The sequence below is a fragment of the Euphorbia lathyris genome, chromosome 2, assembly GCF_963576675.1.
Source record: "Euphorbia lathyris chromosome 2, ddEupLath1.1, whole genome shotgun sequence".
Classification (NCBI taxonomy): Eukaryota; Viridiplantae; Streptophyta; class Magnoliopsida; order Malpighiales; family Euphorbiaceae; genus Euphorbia; species Euphorbia lathyris.
Window position 1 is genome coordinate 6,953,855 of NC_088911.1, and position 14,080 is coordinate 6,967,934.

The 14,080-nt window shown below is 40.5% G+C and overlaps 1 non-coding gene across 1 annotated transcript; it reads left to right on the forward strand.

The window, feature by feature from the left end:
- The first annotated feature begins 10,066 nt into the window (after positions 1-10,066).
- TRNAE-UUC (transfer RNA glutamic acid (anticodon UUC)) lies at positions 10,067-10,138 on the forward strand. Its single transcript has one exon. It is a non-coding gene; the product is annotated as a tRNA-Glu (tRNA).
- Positions 10,139-14,080: the final 3,942 nt, after the last annotated feature.

Here is a 14,080-nt window from a genome sequence, read left to right on the forward strand (position 1 = left end):
TTTCTCATTGTCAACAGTTTTATTTGGCACATATGTGCCTTGAACTATTGCAAGCCATGCACTCATGTTTGTGGCTTGAATGAAGTTCTTCATCCTATTCTTCCAGAACGTATAATTAGATCCAAAGAATAGGGGAGGCCGACTAATTGATAATCCCTCAGGGAGTATCTGTGTTGTTTGGTTCCCTGGAAGGAAACGAGTGTTGTTCTCAGCCATTTATCGGGATCAGCTCAAGATTGTTAAATCTTTGAATAGTGAGCTATTTGGCTCTGATACCACTTGTTGGTCCCGTGTGATTAGGAACTAATCTAACTTTTTCGTTTTAATTAAGCTGACTTAATATATTTTCTTGAGTTAGTTAACTCAGCTTTGGTCAGCACGGCTGATTATAATGTAAGACAGCTTTAGTCAGATGTTGACTAGAACTATTTTACGTATGAGTTGGGAATTGACACTATTGTGGTCAGCTTCCAACTCGGCACTCTTATTTACTCAGTGTCAGTTTAAACAATTTGTATGCTGAGTAAATATGACAAGCAACACATACAAATATATATATATATATATATATATTGAGAGAGAGTTAGATATTACTCAGTACGACTTATCCTGGTTCGGCCTCTCCGCCTACGTCCAGTCCCCAGAATCCCTCCGGGCTTTTTAAATCCAATACTGAGCTCTTTAAAGGTAGAGCACAAACCGTTTACAAGGCAGTTGAATATGCAAGAGTACCTTCCTCTATTCTTTTACTCAACTCCTACTAAGTGCTATAACCAAACACCTAGATTTCTCTACTACTAAGCACTCAACACCGAGTACTCAGCACAACACTCTCAATTTTACAATTGATAAAAATTGTTCTTTTTTGGATGAAGAACACTTTAGATGATTACAGAAAATCAATCTAGCTTTTACACAAGAATAGAAATTTGGTGTAAGATCTCTTTTTGGCTTTTGTGTGCTTTTGTATGTATGCTCTTTTTGTTCTTGTTGCGGCTGATGATCCAAGAATGATCATGTCCTTATATAGTTGAGGTCTGAAGCAGAAATGGTTTGAACTTTGGATTTGTCCGTTGATCCAAACGGCTCCTTTTTGAGACAACTTCTGGTCAGCTTCAGTTTTGCAGGCCAATCCTGTCGTCTGAATTCCGCAGGCGTCAGGTTTGTCTTTTTCTTACAGGTTTCGTCTTCTTGTGCCAGTTCGTCTTTTAGCTAACAAACGTTTGACCCATGCATCTCGAATTTGACTTTTGCGTAATTCCAAGGTTTCTATTATTGGTGCAGACAGTTGTCGGAGCTTGTCTTTTAGCAAACGGAACATTCATGTTGTCCTGAAGATCACTCAGCTTATCTTTGGCAGCCGTTGTTTGTGATTGTTTGCTAATGCATATACTGAGTTCTCTTTCACTCAGCTTCCATGGTCAGCTTCATTCTGCAAGACATAGTTCTCGGAAGATTTTCCTACTTTTGATACTGAGTTTCGTTCCACTCAACTTCTTGATCTTTAAGCTTCTGTTCTGAAGATGACTTATCTTCTCGCACGTTGAGTTCCACTCTACTCAGCTTGTGCTGTGATCTTATGCTGACTTCGTCCTGTTTTACTTTTTGTTTCTATTTGTATTTATATTTATACTCAACATTGAACAAACATATTAGTACAATTAAATCAAAGCACTTAAATTTAATTGTCCATTAATCATGGATTGACTTAAATAATTTTGTCAAATCAAAATCATGTGGAAAGGTATTTCAACATTTCTTACCGCCCAAGCTGAGTGGCTGGACAAGTCCGAAAAGGTCCAAATGTAGTAATTCCAATGGTCTATTGGTTGAGACAATGTTTTTACTTTGAAAAGACTTTTTCGTTTGTTTACCTTGCTGACAAGCATTACATAATTGATCTTTTTCAAATTTCAATTTGGGCAATCCCTCAACTAGTTGCTTTCTAGCTAATTTGGCAAGGAGGTCCATGCTTATATGACCAAGTCTCATATGCCATAGCCAGGAGTTATCCTCTTTAGATACTAAGCATATATTTTTGGAAAACTGTTTTTCTAAACTCAATATATATACGTTATCAACATGAGGGGCAGTTAAAATCAAATTATTTGTTTTTCCCTCGAGTATTCGACACTGAGTAGCATCAAATATAACCTGTCTACCACTATCACAAAGCTGAACTACGCTCAATAGGTTATATTTGAGACCCTTAACTAAGGAGACTGACTCAATGGTGGGGTTACCTCCAATAGTACCTGATCCTACTATCTTACTGTTAGGCATGAAATTGACTACGGTTAACTTGATAATTTTAAGGGATTTGGGTGTTATTTATGCTATATGGCAAAGAATAAGGACTGATTTGTGTCTTTATGCAGATTAGTAAAGATAAATGCTAAACTCGCTAGAAACAGCTTGTTTTGCTACGGCCAAAGAGGAGTGGAGCCTATATTATGTCCAGCGGTCAAACGCCGGATTATCCAATGACGGACAACGACAGATCAGAGGTGGCAGAGGCAGAGACAGAGCAGCAGGTGGAGAAGTACAGAGGCGGCATTACCGAAAGAAGCATGATGAGATGAAATATCAACCCCTTGAGTGTTCAAGGGTCAAACGATCTTTAATCATTTTAGTTATTTTGTCTTAGTTTTTAGTTGATTTATTTTGTGGTAAGGTACGAAGGTTGTACCATTTTTGCCCCTGTCTTTCTCCTTTAAGTAGACGTAGCAAAGGAGAGATAGGGAGTTCGGAACTTTTATTAATTTTAAGAAGTAGAATAGTTGTCTATAAAAAAGAGCTCGAATGGAGTCTCTCAACTTTTCAAGAACTTCAAATTACTCTTTGCTCAATATGAGTGAGTAATCTATTTTGAATGGGCACGGCCAGGCCGAGCCGGTAATGTAAGTTTTACATCGTTTTAATGAATATTAGTATTTTGTCAATGCTGTGATTGATGAGGATTTAACTTTCATGCTTCGGCATTTATGCATGTGTTAGATGGATGATAGGACACTACTTACATCTACACTGATATCTCTATTAATCTCCCAACCTCGAAGCTGACCAGTTAGATGGTTGTGTCATGGGTTTTCTTAATTAGAAATGTAGTTTTGTTCTTAATGCAAGAAAGAACGTATCTTTAGGACGCTAAAGGTTCTAGTAACTCTTAGGAGCTTGAGAACACACGACAATTGACTCAAGCTCACGTCAAAACTGATACTTTGGCTTCATTGGCATTATCTTGTATTCATTGGAATGTTGTAAGGCTTTGCACACCTGTTCGGCAGTGTCGAGCCTGTTCTATTTTCTAAATCATTACCAAGTTGTCTTATTTCTTACTGCATCAGCCCTCTTACATCTTACGAAACCAACATCACACCATCAACTTAAAAAGGAGAAAGCTTGTTCGACACACACACACGCTGTTTAGCAACAATTTCTGATATACATTTGAATCTCAATCCCTGTGGAGACGATACTTAACTTATCACTTTATTACTTGTATCTAGTGCACTTGCTAGAGTCTAATCGTAGGACAACACTTACCCTTCTTATTGTCTCCAAAGCTTACGTTTCCACCTCGTTTAAGCTCAAGTGTGATGAACTGAGTTTCATCACCAGTCATGTGCCTCGAGCATGCGCTGTCAATATACCAAAGCTTTGACTTCTCCACGCATCTCAGGCTCACCTGTATTTTAAATCATTTAAATTTAGGTACCCAATTCTTTTTGGGTCCTCGTTTGTTAGCATAAGCAGGTGCTCTGTCATGTTTTAACTTGTGACGACATATATTTATGGTGTGGCCTTGTTTACCACAGAAGTCATAATGAGTTACCCTTTTAGGGTGACTTTGTTTTTGGTCAGCACCATTGTGCTGAGCATGCCAACATACCTTAGTGGTATGTCCTTTCTTTCCGCAGAAGTCACATTGGACAATCCGCTTGTTATACCAACACACATATGTTGTGTGCCCCTTTTTCCCATAACAGTCACACTGAGTGAACTGTCTATGCTGACCAGTACCTGAGTACTTAGCATGGGATTTGGTTGAACCTTTTATTTGGTTCTGTAGGTTTGTGACATCCTTTCTCAGTTTCTTTGAATCTGATTGGACCTCCGAGACAAAATTGTGCATAATTTCCATGTTATTATGCAAAGTTGAGTTGTCTTGGAGAAGATATCGAAGGTCACTAAGTTTGACCTCTTCGATCTCGTCACATCGCCTGCTGAGTGCCTTTATTTTCTTGTTACACTTTTTAGTCAGTGTATATAAATCACTCAGGGCGTTAATCATTTCATTTCTAAGCAAGTGTAAGGAAGTTACCTCATTTGAGTACTCCTCCCGAAAAGATTCTTCAGAGAGGTCAGCTTGCTCAGATCGAGTGTGGTCAGCAGCGTCATCGGCCATGAAGCATATGTTTGCTGACTCGGTGGCATCAGCTTCAGATGATGTTGACTCATCGCTGTCACTCCATGTGGCCACCATTGCCTTTTTGCTTCCCTTCTTTTTTTTCTTCAGATTAGGGCAGCTTGACTTAATGTGCCCAGTTTGATGGCACTCAAAGCATGTGACAGATTTGGAGCTGTCCTTTTTGTATTTGTCACTGGACTCAGCTTTGTATCTGTCGCCTCTTCTGAATGGCCTCTTGCTGTTCTTTTCATTCTTTCTGAACAACTTCTTCATCTTCCTTGTGAACATGACCATTTCCTCATCATCTGATGAGTCAGCTTCGGTTGAGTCAGCTTTCATGACAAGTGATTTTTGTTTCTTGTCTTCTGCCTTTTCTTTTGCTTCAAAAATTTTCATAGAGATCTCATGGGTCAGTAGAGATCCGATCAGCTCGTCGTATTTATATGTGGTCAAGTCTTGAGCTTCCTCCACGACAGTTTTCTTGGCTTGCCAGCTCTTGGGTAAGCTCCTCAAGATTTTCTTCACCTGTTCTTCTTCAGTGAAGTTCTTGCCAAGTCTCTTTAGCTCATTTGTGATGTTGGTGAATCTAGCGTTCATTCCAGAGATGTCCTCATTGTCGTTCATCTCGAACAGCTCGTATAATCTTATATGTTGGTTCACCTTTGATTCCTTGACCTTGCTTGTACCTTCGTAGGTTACTTCAAGCTTTTTCCAAATCTCCTGTGCTGACTCGCAACCTGAAATCTTATTGTATTCTGCAGCATCTAGCGCACAGTGAAGCATGTTGATAGCTGAAGCATTGTTTTGTAATTTTTTAAGGTCATATTCTGACCACTCAGTTTCACTCTTAACAATCTTCTCATTGTCAACAGTTTTATAAGGCGCATATGGGCCTTGAACTATTGCAAGCCATGCACTCATATTTGTGGCTTGAATAAAGTTCTTCATCCTATTCTTCCAGAACGTATAATTAGATCCAAAGAATAGGGGAGGCCGAATAATTGATAATCCCTCAGGGAGTATATGTGTTGTTTGGTTCCCTGGAAGGAAACGAGTGCTGTTCTCAGCCATTTATCGGGATCAGCTCAGGATAGTTATATCTTTGAGTAGTGAGCTATTAGGCTCTGATACCACTTGTTGGTCCCGTGTGATTAATTCTAAGGGGGGGGGGGGGTTAGGAACTAATATAACTTTTTTCTTTTTAATTGAGCTGACTTAATATAGTTTCTTGAGTTTGTTAACTCAACTTTGGTCAGCACGACCGATTGTAGCGTAAGACAGCTTTAGTCAGAAGTTGACTAGAGCTATTTTACGTATGAGTTGGGAATTGACTCTTTTGTGGTCAGCTTCCAACTCAGCACTCTTATTTACTCAGTGTCAGTTTAATCAATTTATATGCCGAGTAAATATGACAAGCAACACATACAGATATATATATATATATATATATCGAGAGAGAGTTAGAGATTACTCAGTACGACTTATCCTGGTTTGGCCTCTCCGCCTACGTCCAGTCTCCAGAATCCCTCCGGGCTTTTTAAATCCAATACTGAGCTCTTTAAAGGTAGAGCACAACCCGTTTACAAGGCAGTTGAATATGCAAGAGTACCGTCCTCTATTCGTCTACTCAACTCCTACTAAGTGCTATAACCGAACACCTAGATTTCTCTACCACTAAGCACTCAACACCGAGTACTCAGCACAACACTCTCAATTTTACAATTGATACAAATTGTTCTTTTCGAATGAAGAACACTTTAGATGATTACAGAAAATCAATCTAGCTTTTACACAAGAATAGAAATTTGGTGTAAGATCTCTTTTGGATTTTGTGTGCTTTGTATGTATGCTCTTTTTTCTTGTTGTATTCGGCTTATGATCCAAGAATGATCATGTCCTTTTGTAGTTAAGGTCTGAAGCAGAGATGATTTGAATCTTGGATTTGTCCGTTGATCCAAACGGCTCCTTTTTTAGACAAGTTCTGGTCAGCTTCAGTTTTTGCAGGCCAATCCTGTCGCCTGAAATTCACAGTCGTCAGGTTTGTCTTCTTCTCGCAGATTTCGTCTTCTTGTGCCAGTTTGTCTTTTAGCAAAAGAACAGTTGACCCATGCATCTCGAAATTAGCTTTTGCGTAATTCCAAGGTTTCTATTATTGGTGCAGACAGTTGTCGGAGCTTGTCTTTTAGCAAACGGATCTTTCACGCTGTCCTGAAGATCACTCAGCTTGACTTTGATAGCCGTTGTCTTGAATTGTTGCTAATACAAATACTGAGTTCTCTTTTACTAAGCTTCCATGGTCAGCTTCGTTTTGCACGACAGTTCTCAAGAAGACTTTTCTACTTGTGATACTGAGTTTTGTTCCACTCAGCTTTGTTGATTAGCTTGATCTTTAAGCTTCCGTTCTGAAGATAACTTATCTTCTTTCATGCTGAGTTCCACTCTACTCAGCTTGTGCTGTGATCTTATGCTGACTTCGTCCTGTCTTATTTTTTATTTCTATTTGTATTTATATTTATACTCAACATTGAACAAACATATTAGTACAATTAAATCAAAGCACTTAAATTTAATTGTCCATTAATCATGGATTAACTTAAATAATTTTGTCAAATCAAAATCATGTGGAAAGGTGTTTCAACATTAAGCAATAAAACAATTGAACAAACAAAACTATAATATATATTAAAGATGAAAAGTATTGTCACGAAGATACAATGAGCTTAGGATTCATAACATGGATTAGAGGCTAGACAGAATATGAAAAGAGAAGAAAAATCCCTTTCAGGGAACCTTTCTACCAATGCAGGCATCTTCCTTGGACTTAAGGATGGAACTTGAGCAATCCTCGGTGAACGGAGCTTCGGAGGTGTCTTCAATGGAGGTTGAAGGAGATGGAGGAGGTGGAGAGGATTTCTCAAGGTGGAAGCTAGGGTTTTTACAAAAGATAAAAGATATTTAATGTACAATAAAAAGGTCCTATTTATAGTTGTGTTTGAGTCCCGATGCTAACTGGATTTGTTTCCTGTTGCAGGTGGGAGAGTTGGGACGCAATCGTGGAGTCGTGGGGTCGGGAATCAGTCAAAATACTGATTCCCGAGGCGCAGCTCGGTGCGAGCTGGAAAACAGCTTCGCCGAGCTGGCCTACAAAGGCCGGTTTTGCGCTCTGGACATGCCCAATTCACCGAGCGACTGCCGGGGGGTCCCCGAGATGCGATTTTTGATCGAAATTAATCCCATTTTAACCTGCACACGCACATAAACTCCAAACAATGTTAGTCCAAAGGCTAAATTGACCCACTAGTCGTTAGATTTGAGTGAAAACTCCGTTTAGTTAGATCTTTGGTGGATCAATTAGCCATAATAAATAATTGAAAGTTAACATACGTGCTATTTTGGCGAAATTTGCCCAAAAACAACTAGAAAACGACCTCAAACTACAAAAAGTGAACAAGACGCATATAAAACACAACTATCACGCACACATGTATAAAAATGCGAGAATTGCTCGCTTATTGTAGGAAAACTAGACTAAACTAACCTAAAAAACGTACCTAAAGATAGGGGTTTTTTACCCCTATCAAGTGCCGAGTGATCTGACTGGGTAGTTACATAATTTTTCACAACTGCTGATTCGAATCTCGCATGCCATTCCGATTCACCAAACCCTTATCCAATTTTTCCTCCAACAACGGTTGCCCCCTCCTGCTTCTACTCCATGTGAACTGGTACCCTTGCATTGCAATTTCTGATAAGGAACATGAGTCCAACGTATCATTAAAACCCCTTAAAAACTGTTCCGGGTGTCTTCTACCTCCTCGCTTCTTAAAATCGAATAACAGATCATTAAAATCGCCGATTACCGTCTAGGCAAGGTTGGAAACTCGATACAAATCCTTTAAACATTGCCAAGACAATGATCACCGACCCCTCTAAGGAAAACCGTAATATCCTGTAAGTCGCCAATCTTCAGTCTAGGGCATAGAAATTTTGATGTCGATAAAATTAGAACCATATTTAAGGAGGTTAGCCCCAAGGACCGAATTCCACATCATTGCCAACCCCTTCCTCCACGAACACTTGAAACCGCAAAGTGACTATCAAAACCAATTTTATTTCTTAGTGTAGTTATTACTTCATTACCCACCATTGTTTCCATAAGAAAAACAATGTCAGGTTTATGGGTCTGAATGAGCTCTTGCAGCTCCCTAACTATCTCGGGGTTGCCCACACCCCAGGAGTTCCAGCTGATGGTGATCATAGCTTCCGGCTGGTCCGCTCTATGGAACCTACTGATATCTCTATTTCACTGTTGAAACCTTCAGTTTGCTTCTAGGGAACCTTTTCATATCTCTTGTGTTTAGCTTCGAACATTATATACAACTCTTCCTCACTACGTCGGGTAGCATCCATATTATCTCTTGCTGGTTGTCCTAGTACCCATACACTCGCTTGTACTGGAACTGTAGTATGAACTAGAGTTGGAGCTGGATTTAACCATGGCGAAGTGTTTTGATTGAAGCACTGCGGACCAGCCCTTGAAAAGGAACCATATAAGGTAGTCATCTCCGGGTCATTGATGGCTCTGAACCCCTCACAGTCTTTATCCGCGTGACTTATTAGACCACAGAAAAAACAAAAGTGAGGCAGTCTCTCGTACTTAAAGTTTACCCATGTCCAGCTCGAAGTAGAGGTGCCCAACTTCATCCGTCGTTTCAGAGGTTTGTTGACATCTATCAGTACCTGAACTCGAAGATATCCAGCGAAATTCACCCTGTAATCTCGAGGGTCCGTTTTTAAAACAGTACCTACAAAGTTCCCGCAAGAAACTGCAACTTTTCCTAACGAACTCCGCTCGGGAGGTCGTGTTTTTGAATCCAGAAATCTACTTCATACAATTGAACGGTATAAATTTCTTCCGGTTGTAAAACTCTCTTTAGCACCAAGAGTTTATTCTCAAAGAACTAGGGCCCCCGTTTAATACCACATTAATATCAAAGATATGGTTGAATTGGAATAGAAACCTGTTATTTTCTAGGGTAATAATAGCCATACCCCCTGCCGGACGCCATAGTTTTGAAAGAGTGATCTTCATACCTTCAACATTAAATTCGTTATCAGTAACAAAATGTCCAACGCAGCAACAACGGATATCGTATTCTTGAACCGGTTCCTGTTTTGGGACAACTATCGGCGCAACCTCCTCTTCTTCCAAGGATAGGTTAAGAAGGTTATGCATTATGGCATCCATCGCACAATGGCTCTGATGAAAAACAACAGTATGGGGATCGCATAAGAGCTCTGATGAAAAAACAACAGTATGGGGGCAAAATAAGGGCAGGAGAGTGCGTGAGAGCATATCATAAATCCTGATCGGCAGTGATGGACCAGGAGAATAGGAAGAAATTAGAATCTTAAACCCCAAGTTAGGGTATCAGCGAAAAAACCCTAGCACAGGGTAACGAGAGCAAATTCGCAATAGAATGTTGATTATCCCGAACTATTTTCTTAGTCTAAAACCATTTTGTAAACTTCATTTCCAATATAAATCTAATACTGGTATTATAAAATCCTATCTTCTCAAAAATTAACTTATGAACTACACGAAAATAATTTTATAAGGATTAATATAATTCTATAGCATAGTATATCAACAATTCCGATGTCGTCCAGCGGTTAGGATATCTGGCTTTCACCCAGGGGACCCGGGTTCGATTCCCGGCATCGGAATACTTTTTTTGTATTTTTGCTAATTTACACTTAACTCCCCCTATCTATAGTTAGTGTATGCCGCCCCCTAGAATGATATTAGATTATTGGAATTGTTTCAATTAACCTAATCACAACTAGACCTGAAAATTTCCGTGTTCGTGTCAGGTTTTGGGTTCGTGTCAAAACCTGTAACACGACACGAAAACTTTTCGTGTCACAAAATCAGAACACGAACACGACCTGCTCTTGACACGGTAAACATGACACGACCCGAATTTTTTACACAACCAATTAAATTGACACGACCTGACCTGCTAACACGACCTAACATGCTCAACACGACCCAACCTGTCATTCCAAATTAAATTGCTTTCATTTTGTAAAACCTCTTGTTTTTCCAATTTCATTTTTCTGTTTGAGCAAGTTTATCTACCAAAAATTAAACAAAAAACCCAGATCCATCAAAGAGGAGGAAACATGAGGGTTTGGCTTTGTGAAAGAGAGAAAGGATAGAGAGAAAGAGGAGGGTTTGGCTTTGTGAAGATGAGGGTTTGGCCATTGAAGATGGTGGTTCGGCCAATCAGACAAGAAATTTATTTGCTGAAAACTAAAGGATAGAAAAAAAGAGACATATCGAGGGAGAGGGAACTCCGCCTGTGAGGGTCACTTGGTGGCCTTTACAGCCGGTCCCAAGCCCGGACAAAGGAGGAGGGTTGCGGTAGGTTTGTGGCGGCCAGCGTAAAACTTAGCCACATCTTATGACATGAACCATAATATAAATACCGTTGGGGCGTTCCCTACTCAGCGACGCGCTGCACTTCCTAGACCCGGGTGTAGTGATAAATGTGCAAGGGTTGCTAGGTCGTCGCCCCGAAGCGGCGCGCCACCCCAGGACCCGGGGGTGGTGTCAAATATGCAAGGGTTGCGGGTAAATAAGCTAGTCCACGGTAATGGTAGGGGTAGGGGTAAGGGTAGTAGGTTACGCTTTGGGACATGGAACATAGGTTCTTTGACAGGAAGATTAGCTGAAATTGTAGATGTTATGAAGAGGAGGAGAATAAATATATTATGCCTACAAGAAACCAAGTGGGTTGGAGCCAAGGCTAGAGAGATAGCTCCTTGGGGTTATAAGCTTTGGTACTCAGGAAAGGATAAGAGTAGAAATGGAGTAGGTATTCTTATTGATAGGGAGTATATTGATGAGGTAGTAGCGGTGTCTAGGAAGAGCGATAGAATTATGAGTGTTAAGCTAGTGATAGGGGATGAGGTTGTGAATGTCATTAGTGCATATGCGCCACAAATAGGATTAGATGTGTCTATAAGACAAGCTTTTTGGGATGACTTAGAGGAAGTGGTGCAACAGGTTCCTAGGGATGAAAAAATGGTACTAGGGGGTGATCTCAATGGACACGTGGGTTCTAGGCGAGATGGGTTTGAGAGTGTTCATGGAGGGTATGGTTTTGGAGATAAGAATGAAGCAGGAAATGATATTTTGGAATTCGCATCAGCCTATGACTTGAGTATCATGAACACATGGTTTATGAAGAGAACATCCCACTTAGTGACTTATCGGAGTGGCGGTAATGCGAGCCAAATTGACTTCTTCTTAGTAAGGAGTGCTTGGAGAAAGAGTTATATTGATTGTAAGGTGATCCCTGGTGAGAGTACGACAACCCAACATAGAGTAGTGGTGCTAGATTTTCGAAGTAGGAAATGTATAAGAAAACAAACACCTCAAGTAGAGACTAAGATTAAGTGGTGGAAATTGCAAGGGGAGAATCAACAAAAATTTGTGGATGAGATGACCAAAAAAGATATTTGGACTTGCAATATGGATTCAGATATAGATTCAATATGGAATAAGATGGAGCATAGTATAAGGGAAGTAGCGAAGGAAGTTCTAGGGGAATCTAAAGGTAGCATGCCACCGGGTAAGGACACATCTTGGTGGACAGAAGAAGTACGACAAGCAGTAAAGAGTAAGAGAGAATCCTATAAACTATTGGGGAAATGTAGGAGTGACGAGAACTACGAAAAATACAAAGAGGCTAAAAGGGAAGTAAAGAAGGTCATACGAGATGCTAGAGCAAAGGTGAATCGGGATCTGTATACAAGATTGGATACGAAAGAAGGGGAAAGAGACATATATAGAATTGCTCGGATGAGAGATAGGAAGACGCGAGATCTCGGAAAAGTTAAATGTGTGAAGGATGTGGACCAGAAAGTCCTAGTTGGAGATAAGGATATCAAGGAACGATGGAGGTCCTATTTTGATGACTTATTTAATGGAGATCGCCAACAAGATGTTGGAGATATAAGTATCCATCACGATATGATAAATCATGAATGCCTGCGGAGAATTCAAAAGGGTGAAGTCAAAATGGCATTAAGTAAGATGAAGTTGAAGAAAGCAGTAGGACCTGATGGCATCCCTATTGAGATTTGGAGATGTTTGGGAGAAAGAGGAATCGAATGGTTGACGACGTTCTTCAACAAAATTTGGAGAAACAATAAGATGCCATCAGAATGGAGGAAAAGTACCTTAATCCCTTTGTATAAGAACAAAGGCGATGTCCAAGATTGTGCCAACTATCGGGGAATCAAATTAATGAGTCACACTATGAAACTTTGGGAGCGAGTGATTGAACAAAGGCTAAGGAGGACGGTGAAGATCTCGGAAAACCAGTTTGGCTTTATGCCGGGAAGATCAACTATGGAAGCCATCCATCTAATGAGACAATTAATGGAGCACTATCGAAATAAGAAGAAAGACTTGCATATGGTTTTCATTGACTTGGAGAAAGCATATGATAAGGTACCAAGGGAAGTACTTTGGTGGGCCTTGATAAGGAAAGGCATTTCGCGGAAATATATTGACATCATAAAGGACATGTATGAGGGAGTATGCACGAGTGTACGTACTAGTGTTGGGAAAACTGAAGAGTTTCCTATTACGATTGGAGTGCATCAAGGTTCCGCACTAAGCCCATTTCTTTTTGCCATCGTTATGGATGAACTAACAAGTTCACTTCAAGATGGTATACCATGGTGCATGCTGTTTGCAGATGATATTGTGTTGGTTGATGAGACGAAAGAAGGAGTGGAGATGAAGTTGGAACTATGGAGGCAAACTCTAGAATCTAGAGGCTTTAAGTTGAGTCGAAGTAAGACAGAATATTTGGAGTGTAAGTTTAGCGGCCGTAGGAGTAGGGAGGCAGGGACAATCACCCTAGATGGGAGAGTTGTTCAGGCCTCGGATTGCTTCCGGTATTTAGGATCTATTATCCAAACGGATGGAGAAGTAGATGGAGATGTTGCCCATAGGATTAAAGCTGGTTGGTCGAAGTGGAAGAGTGCTACGGGTTTCCTTTGTGATCCCGGCATGCCTAATAGATTGAAGGGAAAATTCTACCGGACGGCAATTAGACCAGCATTGTTATATGGTACGGAGTGTTGGGCAGTGAAACACTGCCACATCCATAAGATGTCGGTGGCGGAGATGCGTATGTTGAGATGGATGTGTGGTCACACGAGAAAGGACCGGGTGCGTAATGAAATAATTAGGACAAAAGTAGGGGTTACATCTATTGAGAATAAAATGAGAGAAAACCGACTAAGGTGGTTTGGCCATGTGAGACGTAGAGCGCTTGATGCGCCGGTTAGGAGAACCGAAGAGTGGCAAAGGGATGTAGTGGTGAGGGGTAGGGGAAGACCTAAGCAAACTTGGAGGAGGGTGATCGAGAGTGATATGAGTTTATTGGGAATTGAGGAAAATATGGTAGTGGATAGGACGGAGTGGAGGGAGCGAATCTGTGTCGCTGACACGACTTGATTTTCACGGTTTTATATGATGGTTCATGTTAGCCGACCCCGAATCATTTCGGGACTAAGGCTTTGTTGTTGTTGTTGTTGTATCGAGGGAGAGGGAGAAGCAGCCGCCGTCGACCACGAGATAAGATT